This window comes from Hypanus sabinus, chromosome 11 (assembly GCF_030144855.1).
Source record: "Hypanus sabinus isolate sHypSab1 chromosome 11, sHypSab1.hap1, whole genome shotgun sequence".
In the NCBI taxonomy this organism is placed as follows: domain Eukaryota; kingdom Metazoa; phylum Chordata; class Chondrichthyes; order Myliobatiformes; family Dasyatidae; genus Hypanus; species Hypanus sabinus.
Window position 1 is genome coordinate 76,848,187 of NC_082716.1, and position 15,206 is coordinate 76,863,392.

Sequence of the window (15,206 nt, forward strand, 5' to 3'; positions counted from 1 at the left end):
ACAGTCTTCAAGGAGCTGCACTTCACGGGGCAGATGTAGTTCCCCAGGAGACACTGGGTCTCCCAGTTCTCCAACATCCTGCATGAAGAACACACCACAGCGATTTAAATAGTACAGTAAGAGGGAATAAACAAAAAGGAAACCTTAACAGACAGTTTACACAGAGCCAATGCGTCTTCTGCGCCAAACCCTCTTTTGAGCCAATGCCTGTTGCTTCTACTCTCACCACTGGCCTACTCCTGTACAATGGCCACTCTGCTTTACCCTTCTGTACTTTTATTTAACCATATAACAATTACAGCACGGAAACAGGCCATCTTGGCCCTTCTAGTCCGTGCCAAACGCTTAATCTCACACAATCCCACTGACCCGCACTCAGCCCAGAACCCTCCATTCCTTTCCTGTCCATATACCTATCCAATTTTGCTTTAAATGACAATACCAAACCAGCCTCTACAACTTCTACTGGAAGCTCATTCCACACAGCTACCACAATCTGAGTAAAGAATTTCCCCCTCATGTTACCCTTAAACTTTTGCTCCCTAACTCTCAACTCATGTCCTCTTGTTTGAATCTCCCCTACTCTCAATGGAAAAAGCCTATCCACGTCAACACAATCTATCCCCCTCATTATTTTAAATACCTCTATCAAGTCCCCCCTCAACCTTCTATGCTCCAAAGAATAAAGACCTAACTTGTTCAATCTTTCCCTGTAACTTTAGGTGCTGAAACCCAGGTGACATTCTAGTAAATCTCCTCTGTACTCTCTCTATTTTGTTGACATCTTTCCTATAATTCGGTGACCAGAACTAAATATAATTCTCCAAATTCAGCCTTACCAATCCCTTGTACAATTTTAACATTACATCCTAACTCCTATACTCAATGCTCTGATTTATAAAGGCCACATACCGAAAGCTTTCTTCACCACCCTATCCACATGAGATTCCACCTTCAGGGAACTATGCACCATTATTGCTAGATCACTCTGTTCTACTGCATTCTTCAATGCCCTACCATTTACCATGTATGTCCTATTTGGATTATTCCTACCAAAATGTAGCACCTCACACTTATCAGCATTAAACTCCATCTGCCATCACTCAGCCCACTCTTCTAACTGGCCTAAATCTCTCTGCAAGCTTTGAAAATCTACTTCATTATCCACAACACCACCTACCTTAGAATCATCTGCACACTTACTAATCCAATTTACCATCCCATCATCCAGATCATTAATGTATATGACAAACAATGTTGGACCCAATACAGATCCCTGAGGCACACCACTAGTCACCGGCCTCCAATCTGACAAACAGTTATCCACCACTACTCTCTGGCATCTCCCATCCAGCCACTGTTGAATCCATTTTACTACTTCAATATTAATACCTAACGATTGAACCTTCCTAACTAACCTTCCGTGCGGAACCTTGTCAAAGGCCTTACTGAAGTCCATATAGACAACATCCACTTAGTTTGTTGACACCACTGATAGGCCACGTACAACAGACAAACGCTCTCAAAGCTCCCTTTTTAAATAACTACCGCCGACCTCTGTGAAATCCCTCTTTGTAAAGCTCTATTGACACCCCTGATAGGCCACATGAAGAAGTTTCCTTTCGTATTCCCACGAATCTTTTCACCTTTCACCTTTAACCCATGACCTTTAGTTGTAGTCCCACACAACCTCAGTGGAAAAAGTCTACTTGTATCTACCCTCTCTATTTCACTCAATCTTGTATACCTCTATTAAAAATCCCCTCAGTCTTCTATGTTCCAAGAAACAGAAGTCCTATTCAATCTTTCCTTATAATTCAGGTTCTCCAGACATGGTGACATCCTTGTAAATTTTCCTGTACTCTGTAATCTTATTTACATCTTACTTGTAGGTAGGTGACCAAAACTGGACGCAATACTCCAAGTTAGGCCTCACCACCATCTCATACAACTTCAACATCACATCCCATCTCCTGTTCTCAATACTTTGATTTCAGGAAGGCCAATGTGCCAAAAGCTTTCTTTGCAACCCTATCTACCTGTGACACCATTTTCAATGAACTATGGACCTGTATTCCCAGATCCCTTTGTGAATCCCAGATTCCCACTCCTCAATGGCCATCACTCAATGGTGTAAGATAGTGGTTGCCAACCCGTCGATTTGAGACTTTCCCAGTAGGTCCCGAAAAAAATGAAAACAAATACATAAGTACCGTTGAGAGGTTGTTTCTGGGTTGCAGGGTTTTAGTTCCTTTCTTTCTGCATGTGTGTAGCTCCCCTGCCACGCGCTGGTCCCCAACCACAAGTGAGGAAACGATATGAGTCAGCTGCACCTTTCTTCATTCCCTATCATGCCCACTGTTGAACTTGAACCCACGCAAGGTCATCAGTCATCTAAACACAGTGACACCCTCGCACCAGGGATCACTGATTGGCCTCGCGTGGCCAGCGGGAAGTGCCATCGCTACTGGCCCGGAGCGCAGACAGATGGGCGCCGCCTCTAAACCTATTTAGCACACTGAATGTTCGTGGGGGACCCAGTGCTAAAATATTCGCAGACGACCTAATTCGGGCTCAGTGTTTCATAAGTATCAGAGCAGTCACTGTGCTGTAATCTACTGAAACAAACTTTTGTCAGCTGATAGATAGTATAAGGGGGGGAGGGCATGCGCTCTGTCACACTCCTGTCACTCTTTCTGGACTGTGATCGCCGTAGCCCCAGCACGGGGACCTCCAGCCCTGACCTTGTCCTCTCACTCAACCCCAATCGCACGACCAATCGCACTTGTCCAAGGGGTCCGGTGGCAGAGGGGCAGGAGGCTGGAGTTCAGCCCGGAGGCTGTCTAATGAGGCAATGAAGCCCTCAAAACTGCTTCGGCACCCTGAGTCCAAGCACCCTGCACTTAAAGACAAACTTGTTGAGTTTTTTCAGCAGAAAAAACGTGAGCAGTGCGGGACAGAAGCTAAGTGCTCAGAGCCGCAAAACTTAAATTGCGGAATAGACTGGACGTCACGAATCTGCTTCGAGTATCGCTGTATTCCGGTCTTGTTTAACACCCCCCCCACACCCCCCCGCCTGTCGGCCGGTCCGCGGTGCAAAAAAGGGCGGGTACCCTTGGTGTTTATACATTATTGCTACTTCCGAGTTGTGTGGTGTTACTTCCGGTCTTTACTGCCCCGGTGCGCATGCGTGTAGCTAATTGATCTGGGGTCGATTTTGCCTTTTACTAAGGCTGAGGTAGGGGATCTTGGGCTTAAAAAGGTTGATGACCACTAGTGTAAGACATACCTTGGCTGATCATACCGAAGTACAAAACCCACATTTTCATTTTGTTTACCCATTTTCCAGCTGGTCCAGATCCCTCTGCAGGCCGTGATAGTTTTCCTTGCTGTCTACGTCTACACCCACAATCTTTGTGTAATCTGCAAATCTGATGATCCCGTTAACCTCATTATCATCCAAATAGTTGATATACAGTAGAAGGCAAACAAGAACGAACCAAGTACTGATCCTTGCGGCACTCCACTAGCCACAAGCCTCCAGTCAGAGAGGCAATTAGCTATTACCCCTCTCTAGCTTCTCCCACAAAGCCAATGCCTAAACCAATTTACTACCTCATCTAGAATGCTGAGCGATGAACCTTCTTGACCAACCTCCCATGCGGGACCTTGTCAAATACCTTGCTAAAGTCCATGTAGACAATACCCACTGCCTTGCCTTCATGAACTTTCCTGGTGACTTCCTTGAAAAACTCCATAAGATTGGTTAGACACAACCTACCATGTATGAAGCCATGCTAACTATCCCTTATCAGTCTATATCCGTTCAAATACTCATATATCTGGTCCCTTAGAATACCTTCCAGTATCTTTCCCATGACTGATGTCAGGCACATCGGCCTATGATTTATTTTTAGAGCCTTTCTTAAACAGCGGAACAACACTGGCTGTCCTCCAATCTTCCAGTCCCTGACCTTGTTGCTAAGAATAATTTAAATATCTCTTCTAGGGCCACAACAATTTCTGCACTAGCTTCCTCCAGGATTAGAGGGAACACTTTGTCAAGGCCTGGGGATTTATCCACCCTAATTTGCCTCAAGATAGCAAACACCTTCTCCTCTGTAATCTGTATAGGGTCGTGAAGCTGATGCCCTTTTGCCTCATTTCTATAGATTCTGTGTCTGTCTCCTGAATAAATACAGATGCAAAAAAAAATGTATTTAACATCTCCCCCATCTGGTTTGACTCCAAGCATGGATTATCATTCTGATCTTCCAGAATGGAAAGGAACTTATTTTGTTCCTTACAATCCTTTTGAACTTAACATATCTGTAGAATTCCTTAGGAGTCTCCTCTTCATTGGCAGCTAGGGCAAAAATCAGATATGGTCTTCTTGAGATTAGTTCAATGCTCACTTTTATAAACCCTGAAGAGTATTGATCAAACCAACTCATCCCTTTTATTCCAGGTATCAATCTTGCAACCTACCCGTTTTGTACACAGTACTCTATGTGTATTCTCACAATGTCCTGTACTGTAGTAAGACTCCCCCACTTTTAAAGATTTAAAGTACACTTATCATCAAAGAATGTATAAATTATACGATTTTGAGATTTGTTTGCTTACAGGTAGCAACAAAACAAGAAAGCCGAAAGAGCCCAATTTCAAAAAAAATAAAAGACCAAACACCCGATGTGCAAGAGAAAGGAGAAAGAAGCACAAATCATGCAAACAGTTGAAGTGAACACCAACTTTCCAAACCAAATTGAGTCCTGAGATCCGAACCCCGGAGCGGCGCAGAGTAGGCCCAAAGTCTTGCTTACCAGTTCATCATATTAGCACAGCAGCCAGGGCAGTGCTTTATATTCCACCAGCCTGGCAATAAGAGCAATATTCTATTTGCTTTTCTAATTACTGGCTTTACCTAAATGTTAACTTTGTGCATATTCTGTACGATGACACAGTTTCTTTTCTGCAGTGAATTGCTACCTCACCTGGTATAGTTGTTTGGGCCCCCAGCACAGCGACAAGGGAAGATGTGAATTGACCACCTACAACGCCATAATCAGGAAAAGAAGAGCCGAACAGGGGTTCACTAAGTGAGCAGTCTTGGTAAAATGCAGAGAGATGAGGGGAAAAATGTGACTCGTGGTAATTGGTGGACATTGCTACAGAATGCTGGAGAGTTAGTACTAAGGAAGCTACCTTTGTTCTGTCTCAGGAGATAGAGACATGTAGGAAATCGAGAATGTACAGCTGAGAGCTCCAAAGGTTATGGCACAGGGGAAGACACATTTCAGGAAGAAGCAGGACAGTTCAGAAGCTGCTGAGTGCAAGGTCTTTCCATTGGAATGAATGCAACAAAGGTAAAGAGACTGAGTCTGGGCTTGTGAAAAATGGAGGCTGGTTTTAATTGTTTATTTTGCATGAAATATGCTAAATCTCTGGAGCCTTAAATCACAGTTCTGATCATAAATTTACAGCATTCTCGCTTGTACAATGCAGACACCAGTGTAGAAGCAGTTAGGTTCTCCAACAACAGGCTATCAATTAGGTCCCCAAAATATTCACCATCAGCTGTTTTAAATTGCTGAAAGCAGAGCTCTGACAAGCCACAATAAAAATTTACTTAAATGGTAAAACGTAAAAATTTAAACTTTTGAGGCCAAGCAAATCATTCATTGATCTTTTCCTCCAAGGCTCAATTTTGAGAAGATGTGTGCATCTGTTCACTAGGAAAAAAACCAAAGTTATACATTGGAGGTAATGCTACAGCAACCAGCTTCACTGTGTAAGGAGTTAATAAGAAAGTCCAGATAGCTCTTAGAAAATTCCTTTACTAGGTCAGAAGGAGTTTTACTCAAATAATCCCTGAATATATGTGATGGAACAGTCAATATTTTAGTTCTGCTATGAAAGAACTCCCCCTGAGAAGTCTCGGCCTCTTCCTCCCAGACATCGCTGGGTGCCAAAAAGCACTTAGTGCACCGTCCCAGGATTTTTGTAAAATGTTGTCAAGAATCGAGTAAGTGTGTTGCTGAAACTGCCAATGTAATTACCAGATAAAGAAGTGCAACAATGGAGTTTGGCTAGAGGCAATTTTATTGTTGATAATGGGAAAACATGTTTACTGCCTTTTCTACCTTCTCAATGTGGTTTTAATTTCCCAATGTGACTTTTACCCAGAGATGTACATTACTCGAATGCAAATCAGTTGCACAATCTAAAATGCTACTAAAATTTGGAGCATTGCCATATTATGACCATTCCAAAAGTTCCAATTGTCATAGTCTTTGACAGGATCTGTTCATTTCCCCAACTGCAATCTTGCTATCCCTGTGCGCTTTGTTGCGAACGCTTGAATATGAATTTTCTCTCAATGCATCTGCTTAGTCTCAGTGACAATTAGAACCAGATTTTTACAACCATCAGGAAAGTTTTTTTGTGTGTTTTCCATCATATTTTTAATTTATTCTCACCGAGACCAGTTTATTATATTTCTTAATGTGTGTAATGGTATTAGTATATCTTGTTAAAAATTGAGAAGTTTCACTGATTGCTGGTAGGTTGTGCCTGATATTCTAGGGAATGGTTAAATAATCTTCAACATTATTTTTACAGCAGGAAAAACATAAATGTATGCAATTGGATTGCACTTACTTTTGCACACTGAAATAGGGGTATTTGTGGTGCTAGTGCTAAATTAGGTCCTTGTCAAGAAATGGCAAATCCAAGTGTGCACAGCATTCTAACTTTGTACACATAAGCAAAGTTGCTTAAATGAAGTCTTTCATGATTCCTACAGGACCAGGTGAAATTCAGTGCAGCAACTTCCACTTTACTGTGAGTGTGATGAAGGGGGTGTTTACACAAAGGGACATTCCCCTGCTGGGGTCCGAGATGCATGCCCAGAGGGAGGTGCTGTATGTCAAGGCATCCAGGAGACCTCCAAGGGCCAAGGTGAGAAGAAGCTGACACAGAGGGTGCCTTGGGCTGTTTCCTCCAAGGGTGAAAATCTGTACACAATGGAGACAGGAGATTTCATATCTCTAAATACATCAAGGGTGAGCAACCCTGCTGCACAGACAGCCTCATGAGATGCTACTTCATCCTCACCATATAAAGTCCCCAACCATGATCATACCACCACTCCTCCAGAACCTTCAATCCCCTCCATTCTGCTCACAGGGACTAAGTAACAACATATAATCTAATGGAGATTTGACGCAATATCCTTCACAGATTGCAGTTGCTAATCTGATGTAACAGTCTGCTGGAAGAACTCAACAGCTTGAGCAGCATTTTGAGGAGGAAAGGAATTGTCAATGTTTTGGGCTAAAACCCTGCATCAGGACTGATTGCCGAGAAAATGCTACAGGAACTCAGCAGCTCAGAAAGCAGCTATGCAGAAAAATGAACAATCTCCTTTTCAGACAGAGATCCTTCAAAGAAAGGATTGGAAAGGAAGGGAGCAGAATAAGAAAATATGATGGATGTTGTTTACTTGGATTTTCAGAAGGTGCCACACACACGAGGCTTGTGTAACCAGAGCCCATTGTATTACAGGAAAGATACTAGGAAGGATAGAAGATTGAATAGAAGACTGGTAGGAGGCATAGGGTGGGAATAGAGAGGGGGTTTTTTGTGTTTGGCTGCTGGTTACTAATGATATTCTGCATGGCTTGGTGATGGAACTGCATCTTCTCATGTTATATGTCAATAATTTGGAACTGATTTTATTTAAATTGAATTTATTTAAATCTTACATCCATCCCACAACATAAGGGAGTAAAAATTGTTGTGTTTTGACTCTGTCACAATATACAGACATGTGAATTTAAAAGTCTAATGGCTTGCAGAAAGAAGCTGCCCTGTGGCCTGTTGTACTGGCTTTAATGCAGCGGTACAATTTGCTAGACAGGTGCAGCTGAAACAGTTTATGGTTGGGGAGACTGGTGTCCCCAATGATTGTCCAGGCCTTCTTTCTGCACCTGCTGCGATAACTGTCCTCAGTGGAGGGAAGTTCACATCCTCAGATGCACTGGGCTGTCCATACCACTCTCTGCAGTGCCCAGCGATCAAAGTTGGTGCAGTTCCCATGCCAGGCAGTGATACAGCCAGTCAGGATGCTCTCAATGGAGCCCCTCTAGAAGGTCTTGAGGATTTGAGGGACCATGCCAAACTTCTTCAGTCGCTTGAGGTGGAAGAGACCCTGTTGTGCTTTTTTTGCCACAAAGCCGGTGTGTACAGTCCAGGTGAGATCATCGGTGATGTGTATACTGAGGAACTTAAAACTACTCACCCTCTCAACTGCAGTCCTATTGATATTGATTGGGACGAGCTTGTCTCCATTGCTCCTGTAATCCACAATCAGCTCTTCGGTTTTTTGGACATTGAGGGAAAGTTTGTTATCTTAGCACCACTGTGTCAGGGTGTCACCCTCTCCTCTATAGGCTGCCTTGTCACTGCTAGAAATAAGGCTGATCAAAGTCGTGTCACCTGCAAGTTTGATCAGCAGATTGGAGCTGTGTATGGCCGCACAGTCGTGGGTGTAAAGGGAGTAGAGGAGGGTGCTCAGAACACAACTCTGGGGGGGCTCCTGTGTTGAGAGTCAGGGAGGCAGAGATGAGGGGGCCCATCAATACCACCTGTTGGCAATCCGATAGCAAGTCTAGGATGCAGCTGCACAAGATTGGGTGCAGGCCGAGGTCTCTTGAGCTTGACGATGGAATTGATGGTTTTGGTCTAAGTTTGTGGACGATACCAAAATAGGTGGAGGGCTGCTTAGTGTTGGGAAAGCAGCGAGTCTGCAGAAAGACTTAGATTGAGAGAATGGGCAAAGAAGAGGCAGATGGAATATAGTGTAGGGAAGTGCACGGTCATGCACTTTGGTAGAAGGAATAAAGGTGTAGACTATTTTCTAAACAGGGAACAATTTCAGAAGTTGGAAATGAAAATGGATTTGGGAGTCCTTGCACCCTGAAGGTTAACTTGCAAGCTGAAACGGTGGTAAGAAAGGCAGGTCTAGAGCACTAGAATATAAAAGCAAGGATATAATGCTAAGGCTTTATGAGATATTGGTCAGCCTGCATTTGGAGTACTGTGAACAGTTTGGGGCCCCATCCTGCTCAGATATGGAGCCTCAAACTGCTGCCTAAGAAAGGATGTGCTGGCAACCAGAGGAGATTCACAAGAATGATCCTGGGGAATGAAGGGGTTGACATGAGGAGCTGCAGGCCTGTAGTCACTGGAGCTTAGAAGAACATGTTGAGGGTGATCTCTTTGAAACCTACTGAATATTAGAAGTCCTAGACAGAATAGATGTGCAGAAGATGTTTCCTGTAGAGGGAGAGTCTAGCACCAGAGGACACCTCAGAGTAGAAGGATAAGAAGGAATTTCTTTAGTCAAATGGTGGTGAATGTGTGGAATTCATTGCCACCGACGCCTCAGGATGCCAAATCCCTGGGTAAATTTAAAGTGGAGATTGATATATTCTTGATTTGTAAGGGTGTCAAAGATTATGGGGTGAATGCAGAAGAATGGGTTAAGAGGGAAAATAAATCATCCATCATCAAATGGTAGAGCAGACTTGATGGGCCAAATGGCCTAATTCTGCTTCCATGTCTTGTGGTCTTACAGGTATGTATGCTCATTACATTAACAGTGTTTCATTGCGAGTACTACATATCTGTTTTCAAATGGACCACAGTCTGCACCCTCACTATCAACTGTTCCTGCACACCACAACCACCGCAATATTTAGGCAGAAGATGATGAGGGCAACGTCCTTTCATGATCTCTGCAAGGTCTTAGGAGAGGACACAGACGAGGAAGTCTGCAGATGCTGGAAATTCAAAAAACACACACAAAATGCTGGTGGAACACAGCAGGCCAGGCAGCATCTATAGGAGAAGCACTGTCGATGTTTCGGGCCAACGTTTCTCCTTAGGAGAGGACTCCTGTTTTACCCTTCACCAGATCACCAAGTTACAATAAGAGGAACATGAGGAGCTGAAGGGAAGAAAATAAGTAGTGGCAAGAATAGCTTAAATGTCCCCTTAGGCTGCTCCACTAGTCAATAAAGTTATAAGCTCAGCTGCCATTCCACTTTCCTGTCTGACCTGAATTGCTTGAACTTTGTATAATCTGTTTATTTTTGCCTTGAATATTTTCAGAGAATTCCAAAGATTCATGATCCCTGAAGAAATTCCTCCACATCCCGATCCTAAGTGAGTTGCTATCCCCTAATACTGGAACTATGTCATTTGCTCTGGATTCCCCCTTGAGAAAAAAATAATCCTCCTAGCATCCACTATGTTAAGCCCCACAGGCTCTCACATTTCAAAAGCTGTTATGTCTCATTCACTTAAACTCTAAACAATATTGGCTTAACGTGCTCAAATGGTTCTCATAAGACATCTTCTTCATGCCAGGAATCGGCCTGGTTAAGCCCCTCTGAAATACTTCCAAGCAAAGTTTATTCCTCTTGAAATAAGAAAACCAAAACTGTATGCACAAGTCCAGATGTGTTCTCACCAATGCTCTTTCTATTGAATTTTCATCAATATGCACAAAATGCTGGAGGAACTCAGCAGTCAGGCAGTATCTATGGACGAAAGTAATCATTCAATGTTTTGGGCTGAGACCCTTCATCTGGACTGATGAATTCTGATGGAAGATCTTGGCCTGAAACGCCAGTAGTTTATTTTCCCTCTTCGATGCTGTCTGACTGTTGAGTTCCTCCAACATTTTGTGTGCGTTACTCAAGATTTCCAACACCTGCAGAATCTCTTGTGTCCTTATTTTTCACACTATTTTAATCCATACTTCTTGTAAGGCTAATATTACATTTGTGTTCCTAATTACTTGCTTTATTTGCATGGTTGTAGATTCACGTTCCACATGTTTCAAAACACATATGTCTTTCTCTTCCAAAGCATCCTGCAGTGTGTTCTATTTAAGCAATAATCTGCTTTCTCATTTATCCTACAGAAGAAGACTTCAGAATTCCCAACATACATTCTACCTCCCAAATTTGTGCCTTCTTATTTACCCAGCTATATTCATTTGAACTTTACAGCTTCCAAGTAGCTTACTTTTCCATCAGTCACTGTTTTATTAGTGAAAGTAGCTCCAACACTCTCAGTATATTCTATGGAGCAATCACAATTGCAAAGAAAACCACACAAACTAATAAAACTGATAATTTGGACCAACTGGTTTGCCCTGTGTGGTTTCCTTAGCAGATGCGATTGTTTTAAGTTCCTCCTTCCATTTTGCTTTCAGATGTTTTAAATTAAGATTAAGATTAGCTTTATTTGTCACATGTACATTGAAGCATAGGGAGAAATGCGTCCTTTTGTGTCAATGACCAGCACAGTCCAAGGAGTGTGCCGGGGATATTGCACAAGTGTCGCACACTTGCAGTGGCAACAGAGCACGCCCACACTCACTTACCCTAACTGCACGGCTTTGGAATGTAGGAGGAAACCAGAGCACCCAGAGGAAACCCACAAGTTCACGGGGAGAATTTAAAAACTCCTTACCGACTGTGGAGGGAATCAAACCCCGACCAGTGAACACTGATGCTGTAAAGTGACTGCGCTAACCATCATGCTACCCTGCCACCATTGTATGTATTTACTGTCTTCTCAATGGAACAGGTTACAAAATATCTCTATTAGTTCCACAGTCTCATCTTCTAATGTGCAAACATCAGCAACTCTCCTTTTTATATACTTGCAGAACTTTTTAGTTTCTTTTTATATTTATTGCTGGCTTACATTCCTTATTATATTCCTCCGTTTTGATTAATTTTTCTTTAAATCATCCTTGGCAAATTTCTAAAATTGAATTCAGAGCAAGAGAAATCCTAATCTTCACCATGCATGTGTATTCAGGTATACTTGTTCAGGAGTGACAGAAACTAATACTATTCTTAGACAGTTCTGATACTCTTGTTCAAGAGGTACATAGAACAAAGTGTGCCATATTAAGGCAGATGAGACAAAGGGCAGAGTTAATGTAAACTAGACAACACAAACTCACATTAGGCTGTTGTTCCTCAATTATAGTTTGGCTTTCAACACAGTTATCACACCCAAATTCTCATCATTAAGATTCAAGACCTGGGTCTCTGTACCTCTTTTGGCAACTGAATACTTGACTTCCTCACCTGCAGACCTTAATCAGTGAGGACTGGTACCATCTCCTCACTGACTGTCCCCACAGGTACACCATGAGGCTGTATGCTTAGCTCTCTTCTACTCTCTATACACATGAGCATGTGGCTAAACACAGCTTCAATGCCATCTTCAAACCTGCCAATAACATTATTGTTGTTGGACAAACCACAGTTTACAGGAGCAAAATAGATCACCTGGTTGAATGGTGCCACCAAAACAACTTCTTGCTCAACATCAGCAAAATTAAAGAGATGACTTGAGAAAGGGGAAGGCAGATGAACACCATCTACATTGTGGGAATGGAGGTAGAGAGGCTAGCATCTTTAATCTCTTAGGTGGTTAAGGAGTTTTGACTTATAATCTTACAATCTAACAAACTTCTACAGTTGTACTCTTGAAAGTATGCTAACTGATAGTCTGGTATGCAATTCAAATGTATAGGAACAAAAGAAACAAGAAATAGTGGCCTCTGGCCTGATATATCACAGACACATCCCTCCACTCTGTTAGTAGTAACTACAGGAGGATATACCTTAGTGGTATCTGCAAGTCATTTTTTTGCAGCTGCCATTAGGCCAAAGGTTCAGAAACTTAATGTCACACACCACCAGGTTCAAGAACAGCTACTTCCTTTCAACCATTTGGTCCTTAAACCAAATGACAAAACCATAATCACTGCAGTTTGGCAACACAATGAACACTTTGACCACTTAGAACAAAAATAAATGTTCTTTTTTGATCTACTTCTGCTTACTTATTAAAAATTGTGCATAACTTATGTTTCTCTTGTGAATGCTACTTTTTTGGCACCATGTGGCTGTGATGCTGCTTCAAGCAAGCTTTTCATTGCACCTGTGAATACATATATTTGGGATATGATAATAAACTCAAAATTGAATCGATAGTGAGATAATCGTTGGAGAGTTCAGGATTGGGAAAACAATGGAGGCATGTATAATATAGAGGTATGATATATACTCGATGGTTGAGAACAGCAAACAATAGGAAGTAGGCAGGCTGGAAATGAACTAAACATTAGATACATAATACTTCTGAAAGTTAAAATATTTGACACCATCGTAAGGAAATGCTTAGTAGTGCCCTGTGTCTCAGACATGCATCTGACCTTTGGGGAACCCTTGTATCTATTGCTCTGATCACTAAGTGGCTCGTCTTTCACACCATTGTGGGGCTAGAAAAACACAAACTCTTCTCTCAGTGTCATGCATGCTTCCCTGAAAGCACTCAGTGACAATTCCTTTCTAAAAACAGAATATGCTAGAAAAACTCAGCAGGTCAGAGTGCCAGTGGAAGGAAAAACAGTTAATGTTTCAGATCTAGAATTGTTCATCAGAATTAAGAAAATGAGAAGCAAGTGCTAAGATGGTGAGGGGGAGAATAGATAGAACAGTTTCTCTAATATAGTGATATAATGGGGCAGTTCAGATTATTCTTCTTTGTGTAATGTATAATCTGACTACAGAAAAATGGAGAAAAGCAATGGCAGACAAGAATGAGCTGTTCTCATACAAACAGTGGGGTGATATCACATGCAACGATGTGCCAGTACACTACATGATTGGACAGAGCACTGAGTATGCGTGGGATTGCCAGAATATTCCAGCACGTGGCTGGGTTAAGACGTGTTTGTTTATGACTATAAATAAAAGTTCTCTCATTCTTCCAGAATATGATTCTTCACTGTTAACCCATGGTACATTTAAACAGAAGTAACATAACACAGTGTTAGAAGTGGTTCTGGAAGAATAATACAAGAGAATCGAAGATAATTGAAAAAAAAGAAGAAAAAGAAGTTTGAACTGTAAATGGTAAAGTAGAAGGTTTACAACCCCCACCAAGACTGCAGCTGTCTGGCAATGTAGCTGAGAATTGGCGGATATTCAAGCAACAGTTTGAAATATATTTATCAGTGATAAGAAAGCAAACAAAACTAAGCTGCAATCCTGCTCCAAGTAATCAGGAATGACGCAGTAGAGGTATATAATAATTCTGTCTTTGAAGATGGAGATAATTTCATTTTAAAGTTGATAATGGACAGATTTGAAGTATTTTGTGTACCTAAGTGTAATTTAACGTATGAGCAATTTAAATCCTTCACAGGTGCGCAGAGAGCTACTGGAACAATTGATCAGTATGTGACTGGGTTAAGAAAGCGTAGTAGAACGTGTGAGTTTGGATTGCTCAGAGACTGTCTTATTAAAGATAGATTAGTTTGTGGCATTCCAGATAATCCTCTGAGAGAAAGGCTGTTGAGAGAGCAAGCGTTAAATTCTGAAAAAGCTTTCACACTCTGCAAAGTTTCTGAGACCATGATGTCGCAGGCTGAAGAGCTTTTTGTTGAAAACTGCAATGTAAACATTGTAAAAAAGCATGAATATATCAGGAAATATGGTAATGCATCGACAAAACTAACAGGGAGCAAGACAGCATTTGAAAGAAAATATGTCATGTGATCGCTGTGCGCGGGAATATCGCCCAAATCAGCGTTTCGCATATGGCAAAATTTGCTACAACAGCGGTAAGATTAATCATTTTTCACGCTGCTGTAGAAGCAGAAAGAAGGAAAATGAAATGAAACAAGTAAATGCAATGATTGCGGATGATCATGAGGAATTTTATATAGATGTTCTTTATGAAAATGCTGACATGGAGAATATAAAAGCAGTTGCTGCAGTGTCTGAGACGACCAAACAGGAGGCAATTGATGATGTGAAAAAGCAATGGCAGGAAGAGGTTGTTTCAATGCAAGCGATAATGAAAGAGAATATGAGATTCCGTCTAATCACCGTCTAGAGCAAGAATGCTCACAGTGAGCACAGAATAAGGAAGAAGTGAAAGCACAAGTGAAGGAATTGAGAAGTTTTATTGAAATGATTAAGTCTCAGCATAAAAAAGATTACACAGTTAATGAATGAATTAGATGAAGAAGATTCGTATTTCAATACAAATGGAAGTGGAAGGAATTAGGAAAGGTTCGGTCCAAACAGAAGCAGGGAAGC